Source organism: Dendrobates tinctorius, unplaced genomic scaffold (genome assembly GCF_039654945.1).
Source record: "Dendrobates tinctorius isolate UK_male_01 unplaced genomic scaffold, ASM3965494v1 ptg000029l, whole genome shotgun sequence".
In the NCBI taxonomy this organism is placed as follows: domain Eukaryota; kingdom Metazoa; phylum Chordata; class Amphibia; order Anura; family Dendrobatidae; genus Dendrobates; species Dendrobates tinctorius.
In genome coordinates, this window is record NW_027361697.1 from 21,213,897 (window position 1) to 21,232,463 (window position 18,567).

The following is an 18,567-nucleotide window of genomic DNA, read 5'->3' on the forward strand; positions in this document are numbered from 1 at the left end:
GGCAGGCACCGCCACTGTCAGCCTGGGATCCCGCTCCAGGACAGGAACCCAACTGAAGCGGGGGAGAGGTGCCGCCCCTTATATTTCAGTAGGTTCCTGTCCTGGCGGATCCCTCTCTCATGTGGTGCTGTCATGGGTGAAGGGAAAAATAAGTATTTGGTCAGAAACAAGCAATCAAGATTTCTGGCTCTCACAGACCTGTAACTTCTTCTTTAAGAGTCTCCTCTTTCCTCCACTCATTACCTGTAGTAATGGCACCTGTTTAAACTTGTTATCAGTATAAAAAGACACCTGTGCACACCCTCAAACAGTCTGACTCCAAACTCCACTATGGGGAAGACCAAAGAGCTGTCAAAGGACACCAGAAACAAAATTGTAGCCCTGCACCAGGCTGGGAAGACTGAATCTGCAATAGCCAACCAGCTTGGAGTGAAGAAATCAACTGTGGGAGCAATAATTAGAAAATGGAAGACATACAAGACCACTGATAATCTCCCTCAATCTTGTGCTCCACGCAAAATCCCACCCCGTGGGGTCAGAATGATCACAAGAACGGTGAGCAAAAATCCCAGAACCACGCGGGGGGACCTAGTGAATGAACTGCAGAGAGCTGGGACCAATGTAACAAGGCCTACCATAAGTAACACACTACGCCACCATGGACTCAGATCCTGCAGTGCCAGACGTGTCCCACTGCTTAAGCCTGTACATGTCTGGGCCCGTCTGAAGTTTGCTAGAGAGCATTTGGATGATCCAGAGGAGTTTTGGGAGAATGTCCTATGGTCTGATGAAACCAAACTGGAACTGTTTGGTAGAAACACAACTTGCCGTGTTTGGAGGAAAAAGAATACTGAGTTGCATCCATCAAACACCATACCTACTGTAAAGCATGGTGGTGGAAACATCATGCTTTGGGGCTGTTTCTCTGCAAAGGGGCCAGGACGACTGATCCGGGTACATGAAAGAATGAATGGGGCCATGTATCGTGAGATTTTGAGTGCAAACCTCCTTCCATCAGCAAGGGCATTGATGATGAAACGTGGCTGGGTCTTTCAACATGACAATGATCCAAAGCACACCGCCAGGGCAACGAAGGAGTGGCTTCGTAAGAAGCATTTCAAGGTCCTGGAGTGGCCTAGCCAGTCTCCAGATCTCAACCCTATAGAAAACCTTTGGAGGGAGTTGAAAGTCCGTGTTGCCAAGCGAAAAGCCAAAAACATCACTGCTCTAGAGGAGATCTGCATGGAGGAATGGGCCAACATACCAACAACAGTGTGTGGCAACCTTGTGAAGACTTACAGAAAACGTTTGATCTCTGTCATTGCCAACAAAGGATATATCACAAAGTATTGAGATGAAATTTTGTTTCTGACCAAATACTTATTTTCCACCATAATATGCAAATAAAAGGAAAAAAAAAAAACAGACAATGTGATTTTCTGGATTTTTTTTTCTCAGTTTGTCTCCCATAGTTGAGGTCTACCTATGATGTAAATTACAGACGCCTCTCATCTTTTTAAGTGGTGGAACTTGCACTATTGCTGACTGACTAAATACTTTTTTGCCCCACTGTATGTAAAATCAACCTTAAAACCCATCCTGTGTGATAATATATGTGAACCTACTGAAAATGTAGAGTCTGTGGGTGCAAATAAGAGGAGGGGGAAAAAAATAAATTACTGATAGGAGTTTATTAGAAGTCTTCAAAAATAATGGAAGCAATGGAGAATATCATCGTAAAGCAAATAGATGAAGCAGCGACTCAAGGAGAAGTCATTATTATGGGGGACTTCAACTACCCTCAAATACATTGGGGAACAGAAACCTGCAGTTGCAGCAGTCTTAATTTCCCTATAGCTTCATTGAGGGGACACCAGAAACCACTGGAAGGCCAAAATCAGTCCCAAGGGAAGGTAAGAGTAGTTCCCTCAAGTCAGAGCGGGTTACTGCAGCTTGCAGGACCTTTCTACCAAGATTCGCAACCGATGAGGCATAGGTGTTAACCTTGTCGAACTTGGCAAAGGTAGGAATAGAAGACCACGTAGCAGCCTTGCAAACCTGTGAGGCCGACGGCCCAGGAGGCCGGTAAGGGGCAATGGAGTGTGCGACTTGCTGCAGAAAGGTCTTGATCGGCAAGCGAGACACTTGATTCTTTTGAAAAAGGATGGTCAGGGCAGACACCTGTCCCTTCAGAGAACTGCCAGACAGGCCAGATTCCAGCCCCGATTGTAGGAAGGATAAATCCGAGGGCAGTTGAAAAACTATTGGGGGATGCGTCAGATTAGCTTTGCTCCAGCGGAAAGCAGCTTTCCACACACGGTGGCAAATGCGAGAAGGCGGCTTCCTAGCTCTCGTCATGGTCTGAACAACCTGATCGGAGAAACCGGCAGATTTCAGAACTGCGGCCTCAACAGCCATGCAATTAAATTGAGCGACTAAGAATTCTGGTGGAAGAGAGGACCCCGGGAGGGAAGTTCTGGAAAATCTGGGAGTTTCCAGTGTGTCCACAAGAAGGTTGAGTACTGGGTACCAGGGTCTTCTGGGCCAGTCTGGAGCGATGAGAATCACTGGCACTTTCAGTCTTGATCTTCTTGACCACCCTGGGGATCAGTAGCAAGGGAGGAAACAGGTAAGGCAGAATAAACTGAGGCCAAGGAATTACCAGGGCATCAGTGCCGATTGCTATCAGGTCACATGATCTGAAGACAAAAGTGAGGAACTTTGTGATTCAGTCTGGATGCCAAGAAGTTGATGTCGGGAGTCCCCCCATCGGAGACCGATCTTGTGGAAGACTGACAAGGTGAAGGACCATTAGCTGGCGGCGAGACCCTTCCGGCTGAGAAAATTGGAGGACCAGTTCTCCACTCCTGGAATGTGCACTGCTGAGATCGGTACTTTCTGTTCAGCCCATAAAAGAATCCACATCACCTCTGCCAACACTGCACAACTTCGGGTTTCTCCTTGGTGGTTTATGTATGACTCAGCTGTATCATTGTCAGTTTAGACCCGAATCTGATGGTCGAGGAGAAGACACTGCCAGTACAGTAGAGCAAGAAACATTGCCCTGAGTTCCAAGATGCTGATGGGAAGAGATGATTCCTGGGTGGTTCATCGACCCTGACTTATGTTCTGAAAAACTGCTTCCCAACCAAGAAGACTGGCATCTGTCGTAACTATCTTCCAACAAGGTGGTATAAAGGATCTCCCGCAATGGACTAGAGGAGATTGAATCCACCAATCCAGGGACTAATCATGGAGAGCAAGTGTGATTAGTTGATCCAAGGAGTGAGTCGACCTGTTCCATCTTGAAAGTAGTAGAAAAAGTTGAAGTGGACGCCTATGAGGCTGGGTGAATGGGACTGCTTCCATTTAAGCAACCATCCTGCCTAGGACACTCATGCAAAAACAGAGCGAGTGAGAATGTCATCTAAATAGGCTCCTTGCAAGTATTCAGGCGCCTTGCATCTTATTGCCCTACCACTTGCACCAGTGACCCCATTCCATCACATCTCTTCCAGTCTCTTTCCCCTGCTGTGACCACTCACCTAACAAAAATATTCAACCACTCTCTCTTTTCCAGTATTTTTCCTTCCTCATTTGAGCATGCCATTACTTAAAAAACCATCCCTCGACCAAATCTGTGCCGCTAACTACAGACCTGTCTCTAATCTTGCCTTCATCTCTAAACTCCTGGAACGCCTGGTCCACGCCTGTCTTATCCGCCATCTCTCAGATAACTTTCTTCTCGACCTTCTACAATCCGGTTTCCGCTCTCTACACTCTAATGAAACTGCCCTCACTAAAGTCTCTAATGATCTTCTAATAGCTAAATTTAATGGTCACTACTCCATGCCAATTCTCTTGCATCTCACCGCAGCAATCGACACTGTGGATCATCAGCTCCTCCTCACTATGTTCCGTTTCATTGGCTTCAAGGACACCGTTCTCTCCTGGTTCTCCTATCTCTCTGACCGCTCCTTCACTGTATCTTTTGCGGGCTTCTCCTCCTCTCATCTTCCCCTGTTGGGGTTCCTCAAGGATCGGTTATAGGCCCCCTCCTCTTCTCTTTGTATACTGCCCCTATTGGTCAAGCAATCAGTAGATTTGGGTTCCAGTACCATCTCTATGCTGATGACACCCAATTATACACTTCTCCTGATATCACGCCTGCCTTTTTAGAAAACACCAGTGATTGTCTTACCGGTCTCTAACATCATGTCCTCCCTCTATCTGAAACTGAACCTGTCAAAAACTGAACTCCTCGTGATTCCTCCTTCTACTAACCTACCTATGCCTGACATCTCCATTTCTGTGTGTGGTTCCCCCATTACTCCCCAGCAACATGCCTGCTGTCTTGGGGTCATATTTGATTTCGAGCTTACACACACACACACACACACACACACTGGCTCGCTCTTGTTATCTGCACCTCAAAACATCTCTAGAATACGACCTTTTCTTACTTTCGACTCTGCAAAAACGCTTACTGTAACTCTTATTCTCGTTTGGACTATTGTAACTCTCTACTAATCGGTCTCCCTCTTACCAAACTCTCCCCTCTCCAATCTGTCCTGAATGCAGCAGCCAGGATCATATTCCTCACCAATTGTTATACCAATGCCTCTACCTTGTGCCAGTCCTTACACTGGTTACCCATCCACTCCAGAATTCAGTATAAGCTTATTACCCTCGCCAACAAAGCATTCCATGGCTCAGCACCACCCTATATTTTCTCCCTCCTCTCAGCCTACCACCCTACCCGTGCCTTCCATTCTACTAATGACCTGAGGTTAACATCCTCAATAATCAGAACCTGCCACTCACGTCTCCAAGACTTTTCACGTGCTGCGTCAATTCTTTGGAATGCACTACCCAGGTTAATACAATTAATCCCCAGTTTTAAGCGTGCCCTAAAAACGCATTTGTTCAGATTGGCTTACCACCTCAACACATTAATCTAAATAACAGGATTTTTGGTTGCTTACCGTAAAATCTGTTTCTCGGAGCCTTTATTGGGGGGCACAGGAACCATGGGTGTATGCTGCTGCCACTAGGAGGCTTACACTATACACAAAAAAGTTAGCTCCTCCTCTGCAGTTTACACCCCACGGAATGGCACTAGGATAATCAGTTAGTAAGAAAGCAGTAGGAGAAGCAACAAGATAGAAAGAAAAAACAGAGAATTCAAACTGTAACATTAGAAACACAGAAACAAGGAGCTGATAAGCATGGGAGGAGCTGTGTCCCCCAATAAAGGCTCTGAGAAACAGATTTTACAGTAAGCAACCAAAAATAGGGATTTTTGTGTACTCACCGTAAAATCCTTTTCTCCGAGCCATTCATTGGGGGACACAGACAGTGGGTGTTATGCTGCTTGCCACTAGGAGGACACTAAGTAAACCAGAAAAAAAGTTAACTCCTCCCCTGCAGTATACACCCTCTCGCTGGATGAGATATCTCCAGTTCAGTGAAAAAAGCAGTAGGAGCTTAAACAGTCAATAACCATAACTATGTCAAAACCTAAGAATGCCATAAATGAGCCAGTAGGCTAAACAGGGCGGGTGCTGTGTCCCCCAATGAATGGCTCGGAGAAAAGGATTTTATGGTGAGTACACAAAAATCCCTATTTCTCCTACGCATCATTGGGGACACAGACAGTGGGACGTCCTAACGCAGTCCCTGGGTGGGGAGCATACATCTGCTAACACCCCATGTACCACTGAGTCAACACTGAGGTACTGCCGATTGTAGGATGCGTCTGCAGAGAGCTGCATCCGCAGAGGCCTCAGAATGAATTTGGTAATGTTTAGTAAAAGTATGCAGACTGGACCAAGTCGCAGCCTTGCAGACCTGTTCTGCCGAGGCCTGGTGCCGAATGGCCCAAGAGGCGCCCACTGACCGGGTATAGTGCGCCTTAATCCCCGCTGGGACAGGCGCGTTCCTGACACGGTAGGATTCCTGAATCGCTGAGCGAATCCACCTGGCTAGCGTTGCTTTTGATGCGGCTAGACCCCTCCTATGCCCCTCTGGAAGTATGAACAAGGCATCTGACTTGCGGAAGGGAGCCGTCCGCGAGATGTACCGTCTCAGCGCCCTAACCATATCCATGGTGTGGAGGGCCTTCTCAATGTGATGGACTGGCACCGGACAAAAGGAAGGCAAAGCATTTTCCTCATTGAGATGGAAAGAGGAGACGACCTTGGGCAGGAAGGACGGTGACATCCTGAGAACTACCTTGTCCTGTTGAAAATTCATGAACGGAGAACGGCAGGACAGGGCAGCCAATTCCGAAACTCGTCTGATTGACGTAATTGCCACTAGAAAGACCACTTTCCAAGAAAGGACGGTCAATGACACGTACTGCAGCAGATCGAAAGGAGCCTCTTGTAAGGCCCCGAGAACCAGGTTAAGGTCCCATGATTCTAATGGCCTTCTATAAGGAGGTGCAAGATGGGAAACTCCTTGAATGAACGTCTTGTCCTAAGGTTTGGTGGCAATTTTGTGTTGGAAAAGCACTGACAAGGCCGAAATTTGGCCCTTGAGCGAGCTAAGCGCGAGGCCTGATTTTAATCCGGATTGAAGGAACTCCAATATGGCCGAAATGGAGAACACCAGAGGGGATCGACCATGATCCTTGCACCATGAAAAGAAGATTTTCCAGGTGCGGTGATAGATACGCCTGGACACAGGCTTCCTAGCACTAATCATGGTGGAAATCACGTCGTGAGAGAACCCAGCCTGTACTAAAATCCAGGATTCAACGGCTACACCGTCAAAGACAGGGCCCCGGAGTTCTGGTGGTAAATCGGTCCCTGAGAAAGCAGATCCGTGTGATCTGGAAGCCGCCAGTGGACGTCGGCGACTAGTTATATTAGTTCTGCATACCATGCTCGGCGCGGCCAATCTGGTGCGACTAGGATCACTGGTACACCCTCCGCTCTGATCTTCTTGATGACCCTCGGAAGCAAGGGATGAGGGGGAAAGTTGTACGGGAGCCGGAACCGGTGCCATGGCAGAACTAGGGAGTTCCGCTCCGATGGCGCATTGATCACGCGATCGGGCAATGAACTGAGACACCTTGTTGTTTAGTCTGGAGGCCATGAGGTCCACATCCGGAGTCCCCCAACAATGACAAATCTGCTGAAAGACTTCCGGATGAAAACACCACTCTCTCGAGGCAATGCCTTGGCGACTGAGAAAATCTGTCGCCCAATTTTCTACGCCCGGGATGTGAATTGCTGAGATGGGCAAATGGTTGGTCTCGGCCCAATGGAGGATGTGACTCACTTCGTGCATGGCCATCCTGCTCCGGGTACCTCCCTGGCGGTTGAAATACGCTACAGCCGTGGCGTTGTCGGATTGGATACTGATGGGGTGACCTGCGAGGAGATGGTGGAAACTCCGTAAAGCAAATCTGATCGCTCGTATCTCCAAAATGTTGATGGGGAGATGTGACTCTCGGGTCGACCAATGACCCTGTGCCGTGTGGTGACGAAAAACCACACCCCAGCCGAGAATACTTGCGTCGGTGGTTACAACCAACAATCTTACTGCGAGAAAAGACCTCCCTTGATTCAGGGAGGACCTCAGTGTCCACCACCTGAGGGCTTGCCTGACCCACAGGGACAGAAGGATCCGACGGTCCAGGGAGAACGGGTTCTTGTCCCAAGCTAACAGCAACGCATGTTGTAAGGGACGGAGATGGAACTGTGCAAATGGAACTGCTTCCATCGCAGCCACCATCTTTCCGAGAACTTTCATTCTGACACGAATGGAGTTAGAAGCTGGTCGGGAAAGAGTCCGCACTGCCTGTTGTAAGGCTTGCGTCTTTTCTGGGAGAATGATCAACCCACGGGAAGTGTCCAAGATCATTCCTAAAAAGGAAATCTGCTGAGCCGGTTTCGGGGAAGACTTTTCAAAGTTTATCTTCCACCCGGGAGCAAAAGTGTATTTACTGTTATCTCTACGGATTCCTCGCAGGCTGGAAGGGACGGACCATTGATGAGCAGGTCGTCCAGATAAGGTAACACCACTACTCCCCGAGAGTGGAGAATGGCCATGACAGCCGCCATGACCTTGGTAAAGACCCTGGGGGCAGTGGCGAGTCCGAAGGGCAAGGCAACGAACTGGAAGTGTTCCTTGTGAATTGCAAAACGCAGGAACTGCTGGTGGGACGGGCAGATCGGAATGTGAAGGTAAGCATCCTTGATGTTGATGGATGCTAGGAACTCTCCTTTTTCCATGGAAGCAACAACTGATCGGAGATCCCATTCAGAATCGCAGCACCCTGACATACTGACTTAACAGTTTGAGATCCAGAATGGGTCGCATCGTCCCGTACTTCTTTGGAACCACAAAATGGTTTGAATAAAATCCTCTGAACCTTTCGTGATGAGGGACCGGAATGATGACTCCGTCCCTTAAAAGAGCCTGAACAGCCCTTGGGGGGAGAGGAAAATTCTATCTTGTATCCGGAGGACACCAGCTCCCTGACCCACTTGTCGTGGACGACCACGAGCCAGGTGTGGCTGAAGGAAAGTAGGTGACCGCCTACTCTGCCGGATACCGCAACAAGTCATTGGGTAGATCTATGGGATCTGGCTCCCCTAGATCCAGAAGCCCTAGGCCTGGGTTTGCAAGAGAGGTTAGGTCTGTATGAGACCTGGGAGCCTCTGTCTCCGCGCAGGGACGGACCTGATCCGGAAGAGAAGGTAGAGGAGGACCAACCGGAATTGTTGTGAAAAGATCGAAAGCGTGTCGGCTGTTGGTTGCGAAACGGCCGAACAGCCTTTTGTTGAGGAAGGAATTTACTTTTTCCCCCGGTAGCATCAGAAATGAGCTGATCCAGTTTCTCTCCAAAAAGACGACCCGTTTGAAAGGGGAGAGAAGTCAACAATCTTTTAGATGAGGCACCCACCCGCCAGTCGCGGAGCCATAAGGCTCTTCTAATGGAGATCGTATTAGCGGCAGTTTGAGCAGCGCAATTGGTGGCATCAAAAGAGGCGCCCACTACAAAGTCCGCTGCGTGAATTATCTGCCTGGTGACCGTGGTTGCCTCCGGAGGAAGATTGGTGCCCTGGAGGAAGTAATCAAGACTTCTGCCCAAGCGGCCACTGCCTTAGTGACCGAAATTGCCGCAAATGATGGAAAAAGCGCTGCTCCTGAAGCTTCAAAAACTGAACGGGCAAGGTAGTCAATTTGACGATCGGAGGGGTTTCTGATTGAGGAACCCTCAGAAACGGATAGGAGCGTTTTTGAAGCAAGACGCGATACAGGAGGGTCCACCGGAGGGGACTGTAACCAATCCTTCATTAGGTCTGTATCAAAGGGGTATTTAGCCTGAGTAGACTTTTGCCCTGTGAACCGCTTATGCGGACGATCCCTATGTTTCTGGACAATTTCCTTAAAGTCCGGATGGTTGGTAAATAACCTGCGCACACGCTTGGTTTTCTTAAGAGAGATAGGATTCTGAGGGGCTGACGTGTCAGATTCGAATTCAGAGTTTTGCTCGCTGAGAACTCCAGGAGAGGGAGAGCGAGAGACAGAAGTCGCAGATGCTGAGGCGCAAACGGGACTAGGGGACGCGTCATGGGTCCCCTTTCTAGAGACCTGACCATCCCTTGAACGAGTACGGCCCCTGCTGGTGGATGGTTCCCGGCCGACGCCAGAGCCTTCCTCGGGGGGGGTAAGGATGCTTTCTGGCTTAAAGAGTCCTCCCGGAGGGAGAATATAGCCTGGGTCAGAGACTCCACCGACCGTGACAGGGACGCAGCCCACTCAGGGGTACTAAATGCAGGAGGCCCGTCAGCAGCGGCAGCGAGGGGCGATTGAGCGTAGGTCGGGGGGCAGGTCGGGTCGCAGTCCGTGCATAACGGATTAGTCTGTACACTGGGTAAGGCAGCCTTGCAAATGGTACACATGGTAAAAAACGCAGTGTGCTTTTTAGCAGCCCGTTCAGCCTCCTTAGATTGAGACATAGCGCTTCTGAAAGGGTTAACGGCAATGTCTGTCTGCAGCTGCAGGGAATGTGCAGGGAAGGGGTTAAGCTTTAATCTGAGGGCAGATGCAGCTTACCCGGTCCTGTGCTGTGTCCCCCGGGAAGAATAGCGGTGGCCCTGCGGTGTCACCCGGTATCCGGCAGAATGCTCGCCTCACAGCTCGCGTCCAGAGCAGGTTGAGGTAAAAAGACATGGCACCCGAGATTAGAATTGCGCGTCTCGTCAGGGATGAGAGGCGCCAAGATGAGGGGGCGGCGATAATAGCGCGGGCGGCGCTATTCAAATTGCAGCCTAGTAGGCCGGAGAACTAAATTTTTGAGCCTACCCGCGGTAGGCGCCGGGGGCGGAGCGGCGCTAATGGGCAGCGCTATTGAAATTGCGGCCTAGCAGGCCGGGAAAAGCCGGGGACTAAATTTTTCGGGCTACCCGCGGTAGCGCCGAGGGGGGGGGATGCACCGCTGCTGACGCTAAGTCAGCGCTTCTCCTGGAGGCCAGGACCCGACCCCATACCTTAACTCCAGTGCTCAGCGCTGTCCAGGCCCATCCATGCAGGCTCTCATCCTCCTGGGCTGATGTAGCAGAGCTGGAGTTCTTAAAGGGGCATGCTCAATCGATCTTCCCTATGGTAGGGGGATGGAGAGCTATGGGGCTGATTCAGGGCCTTCTCCATTCCTTGCGCCTGCCCTCATATCCGTTTATTACCAGAACTTTTCCCCCGGTAATAAGGATCATCGCCTTTATTGCCAGAGGAATCAGCCCCAAACGTTGCAGGAAAGTGTACGGGGTGGTATACTCCGCGTGCTTGCCTGTTGTTGGTTCGGGGGAGAGCGGGCCGTAGAAAGGAACCGTCGCCCCCTTCACTCCGTTAGTTAAAAAATAAAAAATTAACAGAAAATTCAAAAATAAAATAAAACCGGTGGGGTCTGAAACCAGACCCAAGTGCCTCCTACAGACACTAAGCATGAACTGGAGATATCTCATCCAGCGAGAGGGTGTATACTGCAGGGGAGGAGTTAACTTTTTTCTGGTTTACTTAGTGTCCTCCTAGTGGCAAGCAGCATAACACCCACTGTCTGTCTCCCCCAATGAGGCGTAGGAGAAATCCTGTTTTCTCCATTGCTTCTTTGGGGGACACAGGAACCATGCAACATCCCAAGGCAGTCCCTGGGGGGAAATAAAAGCAGAAACTTTGTTCAGGTCGGATAACTCACCACTGCCGCCTGCAAGATCCTTCTGCCTAGGCTGGCATACGCAGAAGCGTAGGTATGGACCCTATAAAATTTGGCAAATGTGTGGATGGAAGACCAGGTTGCTGCTTTGCAAAGCTGTAGGGCGGAAGTCCTATGGTGTACCGCCCAGGAGGTGCCCACTGCCTGGGTAGAGTGAGCCTTAATCCCAGGGAGAGGCGCACTGTTCTTGACCCGGAAAGCCTCCAAAATTGCAGTTCTGATCTAGTGAGGAATTGTCACCTTGGAGTCCGGCAGGCCTCTTCGCGCACCGTCTGGAATGACGAAAAAGGAGTCAGTCTTCATAAAGGGAGCAGTCCTTGCCAGATAGACCCTCTCCACCCTGACCAGGTGTAGCTTGTTCAATGAACGCTCCAGAGGATGAGTCGGAGCGGGTCAAAAGGAAGGGAGAACAATGTCCTCATTTAAGTGGAAACCAGACACCACCTTAGGAAGGAAGGCGGAGACCACAAGACCACCTTATCCTGGTGAAGAACCAAGAAAGGGTGGCGACAAGAAAGGGCTGCCAACTCCGAAACGCGCCTGATGTAGGTGATGGCCACGAGAAAGGCCACCTTCCAGGATAGAAATGACAGGGCAACCTCTCTGAGAGGCTCAAAGGGAGAACCCATCAGGGCCTCCAGAACTAGATTGCGGTCCCAGGGTTCCACAGGAGTCCGGTACGGAGGAGCCACATGCACTACCCCTTGAAGAAAGGTTTTGACCTGAGATAGGGAGGATAAAGTCTGCTGGAATAGAATGGAAAGCGCTGACACTTGACCCTTTAGAGAACTAAGGGCAAGACCAGCATCCAGTCCTGCTTGGAGAAACGCCAAAATAGAAGGGAGGGAAAAGGACATAGGCAAGATATGATTGTACTTGCACCAGCTGAAATAGGCCCTCCAGGTTCGATGGTAGATCCTGGAAGATGACGGCTTTCTAGCCTGGATCATGGGGTGAATCACCCTATCTGAAAAAACGGACGTTCTCAGAACCGCGGTTTCAACAGCCACGCCGTCAAATTCAGCGACCGAGAATTCTGGTGGTAGATCGGACCTTGAGAAAGCAGATACAATCTGTCTGGGGGCCTCTACAGTCATGGCCAAAAGTTTTGAGAATGACACAAATATTAATTTTTACAAAGTCTACTGCTTCATTTTTTCTAATGGCAATTTGCATATACTCCATAATGTTATAAAGAGTGATCAGCTTAACAGCAATTACTTGCAAAGTCAATATTTGCCTAGAAAATGAACTTTATCCCCCAAAACACATTTCAACATCATTGCAGCCCTGCCTTAAAAGGACCAGATAACATCGTTTCAGTGATTGCTCCATTAACACAGGTGTGGGGGTGTTGATGAGGACAGGGCTGGAGATCAATCTGTCATGATTAAGTAAGAATGACACCACTGGACACTTTAAAAGGAGGCTGGTGATTGGCATCATTGTTTCTCTTCTGTTAACCATGGTTATCTCTAAAGAAACACGTGCAGTCATCATTGCACTGCACAAAAATGGCCTAACAGGGAAGAGTATCGCAGCTAGAAAGATTGCACCTCAGTCAACAATCTATCGCATCATCAAGAACTTCAAGGCGAGAGGTTCCCTTGTTGCCAAAAAGGCTCCAGGGCGCCCAAGAAAGACCAGCAAGTGCCAGGACCGTCTCTTAAAAGTGTTTCATCTGCGGGACCGGACTATCAGCAGTGCAGAGCTTGCTCAGGAATGGCAGCAGGCAGGTGTGAGTGCATCTGCACGCACTGTGAGGCGGAGACTCTTGGAGCAAGGCCTGGTCTCAAGGAGGGCAGCAAAGAAGCAACTTCTGTTATGATTGAGTCACCGTAGGAGGCAAAAACAGAAATGGTAGCTAAGTCCAGAAAACCAGAGAAGTTGGCAGCTATCGGATTGCAGACCCCTGAACCTATCAACACAACTAGCAGTAGCCGTGGGGGGTTCCTACGATGCCCTAGACCCCTCGATCACAGCCGGAGAATTAAATAGGCCTAAAGAAAGAAAGGGGAAATCTAAACTGCCCCAGAGCAGACCCCAAAGCAATAGGCAGCCCCCAACATATAATGACAGTGAAGCAAGATGAAAATACTAACAGACAAAGATAGACTGAGCAAAGACGGGGCCCAAGCTAACTAGATAGAAAAGGACAGGAAGGCTGCTGTCTGCAATCTGTGAAAAACCCTATGAAAATAAGAGCCAACAGACTGACAGTGAAAAAGGCCCTGAAGACGCTAGGCTTCAAAAAAGCTATGTCAGTACTCAGGAATATTCTGAAGACAGAGCTACAGGCAAAAGGAGATTCAGCTCACCCCAGCAGGGAATGGCAGAATACAGAAAAGCAAGAAAAACAAAAAACAAAACAAAAAAGCTAACAGGCAAAACAGAAAACTTAGCTTTAGAGGAGCAGGAATCAGACTGGTGTCCGACAAGTCCACAGAGAAATCACCCGCAGTGCAGAAGGGCGTCGGCAGCCTTATATCCAATACGTGACTCCAATCAGCCAGTCATCCTCATTAGGCTCAGGTGCCTGATAATCAGGCTCATTACCTTCCTTTACCAGAATAGGGAGTTCACCAGACCTCAGTGACGAAGGGGAAAATGAACTCACAACAGTACCTCCCCCTTGAGGAGGGGTCACCGAACCCTCAACCACACTACCAGGGTGATCAGGGTGAGCCCGATGAAATGCACGCACCAATCTTTTGGCATGAATATCAGAGGCAGAGACCCAGGAATTATCCTCCTGACCATAACCCTTCCACTTAACCAAATACTGGAGTCTCCGTCTAGCCAGACGGGAATCCAGTATTTTCTCTACCTCATATTCCATGTTACCTTCAACCAATACAGGGTCTGGAGGTGCCACCCCAGGAACAACTGGTTCAACAAACCTCTTCAACAAGGACTTATGGAACACATTATGGATTTTAAATGTGACAGGAAGAGCCAAACGAAAAGAGACCGGATTAATAATCTCCAAAATCTTGTAAGGTCCAATAAATCTAGGCTTAACCTTAGGAGAAGCCACCTTCATAACAATATTTTTTGATGATAACCACACCATATCACCAATCTTAAACTGGGGACCAATGGTCCTATGTCGATTGGAAAACCGCTGGGCCTTTTCCTTGGAGAGAGATAACTTATCCACCACTTGGTCCCAGATCTGGTGCATTCTCTCCACCACAGTGTCAACACCTGGGCAGGCAGAAGGCTCCACCTGCCCTGAAGAAAATCGAGGATGAAACCCAAAGTTACAAAAAAAAGGTGACATCAAAGTGGCAGAACTAGCTCTATTATTTAAAGCAAATTCGGCCAAGGGCAAAAATGAAACCCAATCATCCTGATCAGCGGAAATAAAACATCTCAAATACGACTCCAAGGTCTGGTTTGTTCTCTCTGTCTGCCCATTGGTCTGAGGGTGAAAAGCAGAGGAGAAGGACAACTGAATTCCCAGCTTGGAACAGAAAGTCCTCCAAAATCTAGACACAAACTGAACTCCTCTGTCAGATACAGTACAATGTTCTCAGGAATCCCGTGTAAGCGAACCACCTGTTGCAAAAACAGGGGCACCAACTCAGAGGAAGGTGGCAACTTAGGGAGTGGTACAAGATGAACCATCTTAGAGAACCTATCACAAATCACCCAAATAACAGTCATTCTTTGAGAGACCGGCATATCAGAGTTGAAATCCATTGAAATATGGGTCCATGGCCTCCTGGGGACCTGCAAAGGCATCAACAATCCACTAGAGCGAGAACAAGATTTAGACCGGGAGCAAGTCCCACAGGACTGCACAAAATTCCTGACATCATGAGACAAGGTGGGCCACCAAAAAGAGCGACTCACCAGATCTCTAGTACCAAAAATACCTGGATGACCAGCCAATGCAGAGCAATGAACTTCAGACATCACTCTCTTCTTCCACTGGTCAGGAACATACAACTTACCACTGGGACAACGCTCAGGTTTGTCCTCCTGGAACTCTTGCAGAGCAAGTCTCAAATCGGGCTAGATGGCAGAAAGAACTACCCCTTCGCCTAAGATGGTAGCAGGCTTGGTCACCACAGGAGAATCAGTAAAGAAACTCCTAGAGAGGGCATCTGCCTTGACATTCTTAGTTCCAGGAAGAAAAGAGACCACAAAATCAAAACGTGTAAAAAACAAGGCCCACCTAGCCTGTCTAGGGTTCAAGCGTTTAGCCGACTCTAGGTAAATCAAATTCTTGTGGTCAGTGAGGACCACAACTTGATGTTTAGCTCCTTCCAACCAATGTCTCCACTCCTCAAATGCCCAGTTCATGGCCAACAGTTCCCGATTCCCCACATCATAGTTACGTTCAGATGGAGAGAACTTTCGGGAAAAGAAAGCACATGGATTCATTTTAGATGTTACAGGATCCTTTTGGGACAAAACAGCTCCTGCACCAATCTCAGAAGCATCCACCTCTACCTGGAACGGGAGTGAGACATCAGGTTGCCGCAAAACCGGGGCAGAGGTAAATCTTTGCTTCAGCTCCTGAAAGGAAGCAACAGCCTCAGGAGACCAATTCAACACATCAGCACCCTTCTTAGTCAGATCAGTCAATGGCTTGGCAATACTAGAAAATTTTGCTATAAATTTCCGATAAAAATTAGCAAAACCCAAAAACTTCTGGAGGGCCTTCAAAGAAGTGGGCTGAACCCAATCATAAATGGCCTGTACCTTGGCCGGGTCCATTTCAATAGTTGACGGAGACAAAATAAGTCCCAAAAATGAAATCCTCTGTACTCCAAAAAGGCATTTCGATCCTTTGACATACAGGGTATTCTCCCTCAAGATCCGGAACACAGTCCGAATATGTTCCACATGAGAATCCCAATCCTTGGAGAAGATCAAAATCTCATCCAGATAGATAATCAAAAATTTATCGACAAAGTCTCGGAAAATATCGTTCATGAAGCACTGGAAGAAAGAAGGGGCATTAGTGAGCCCAAAAGGCATCACCAGGTACTCAAAATGTCCCTCCGGAGTATTAAACGCCGTCTTCCATTCATCCCCCTGCTTAATGCGGATAAGATTATACGCCCCCCTGCGGTCAAGCTTGGTAAACCAGCAAGCACCTCTAACTCTAGAGAATAGATCCGAAATCAGGGGTAACGGATACTGATATTTAATAGTAATTTTATTGAGGGCACGATAATCAATACAAGGCCTTAAAGAACCATCCTTTTTGGCCACAAAAAAAAAAACCCGGCACCTAAGGGTGAAGAGGATGGTCTAATATGACCCTTCTCCAACGCCTCCTTAATATAGGACCGCATAACCTCGTGCTCGGGTACAGATAAATTGAAGAGCCGACCCTTGGGAAATTTACACCCCGGGCTTAGTTCAATTGCACAGTCATAACTCCTATGAGGAGGCAAGGACGCAGACTCATTCTCACTAAATACATCATAAAAGTCCGCCAAATAGTCAGGAACATCATGCGACTGAGGAGAGGTGGAAAAAAACGGAGCCTCACTAAAGGCACACCGACAACCCCAACTCACCACAGACACAGATTTCCAATCCAAAACTAGATTATGAATTTGCAACCAGGGAAACCCCAGAACAACGGCATCATGCAGACCATGCATTACCAAAAATCTGCAATTTTCTTGATGGTCTGGGGCGACCCGCATGACCACCTGGGTCCAAAACTGAGGTTTATTTTTAGCCAAAGGAGTAGTATCAATCCCCCTCAAAGGGATAGGCGTCTGCAGAGGTGTCATCGGAAATCCACAACGTTTAGCAAAATCCAAGTCCATTAGGTTTAGCGCTGCTCCCGAATCCACAAAAGCCTTGGCGGAAAATGTGGACAGGGAGCAGATCAGAGTAATTGTCAGAAGAAACTTAGGTTGAACACCACCAACAGAAAACATGTGTGCAAAGCGTTTCTCTCGTTTAGGACAAACAGAAATAATATGCGAGGTATCTCCACAGAAAAAACACAGCTTATTACGCCTTCTGAACTCCTGACGTTGCGCCTTAGACAAAACTCTATCACATTGCATAGGTTCAGACGTCTGTTCTACCGGTGGCAACACCTCTCGTGCAATCCTGCGTTCACGTAAACGCCGATCAACCTGAATGGCTAATGACATAGAATCGTCCAGACCAGAGGGAACAGGAAATCCCACCATAGTATCTTTTACGGCTTCTGACAAACCCTTCCGAAAGAGAGCAGCCAAGGCATTATCATTCCAGGTAGTAAGGACCGCCCACTTTCGGAACTTTTGACAGTACAACTCTGCAGAATCTCGACCCTGGTTCAATGCCAACAGGGTCTTTTCAGCCTGATCAATAGCATTAGGTTCGTCATACAACAACCCCAAAGCTTGAAAGAATGCGTTCACATTAGTCAGAATAGGATCATCTGGTTTCAAAGAAAACGCCCAATCCTGGGGATCGCCACGCAGCAAAGAGATGACAATTTTAACCTGCTGCACGGAGCTCCCTGACGAGTTAGGCTTCAAGGCAAAAAATAATTTACAATTATTTTTGAAACTCAAAAATTTAGATCGATCCCAAAAAAATACATCAGGTGTAGGGATCTTTGGTTCAACAGCATGCGAACGAGCAAGGTAGGCGGAAATTCCCCGCACTTCCGCAGCGAGCTGCTCCACACGATCAGAAAATTGCTTTATCTCCATTGAGAGAGAAAAAAAAATTCCCCCTACGGCCTCAGAGATATAGAGGAAAGAATATACACACCTTTTTTTTTTTTTTTTTTTTTAAACACAATTCTTTCCCGCTATCGAGTACCCTAGGATCTGCGGTATGGCGGGTGATTCTGTTATGATTGAGTCACCGTTGGAGGCAAAAACAGAAATGCTAGCTAAGTCCAGAAAACCAGAGAAGTTGGCAGCTATCGGATTGCAGACCCCTGAACCCATCAACACAACTAGCAGTAGCCGTGGGGGGTTCCTACGATGCCCTAGACCCCTCGATCACAGCCGAAGAATTAAATACGCCTAAAGAAAGAAAGGGGAAATCTAAACTGCCCCAGAGCAGACCCCAAAGCAATAGGCAGCCCCCAACATATGACGGTGAAGCAAGATGAAAATACTAACAGACAGAAAGATAGACTGAGCAAAGACGGGGCCCAAGCTAACTAGATAGAAAAGGACAGGAAGGCTGCTGTCTGCAATCCGTGAAAAACCCTATGAAAATAAGAGCCAACAGACTGACAGTGAAAAAGGCCCTGAAGACGCTAGGCTTCAAAAAAGCTATGTCAGTACTCAGGAATATTCTGAAGACAGAGCTACAGGCAAAAGGAGATTCAGCTCACCCCTGCAGGGAATGGCAGA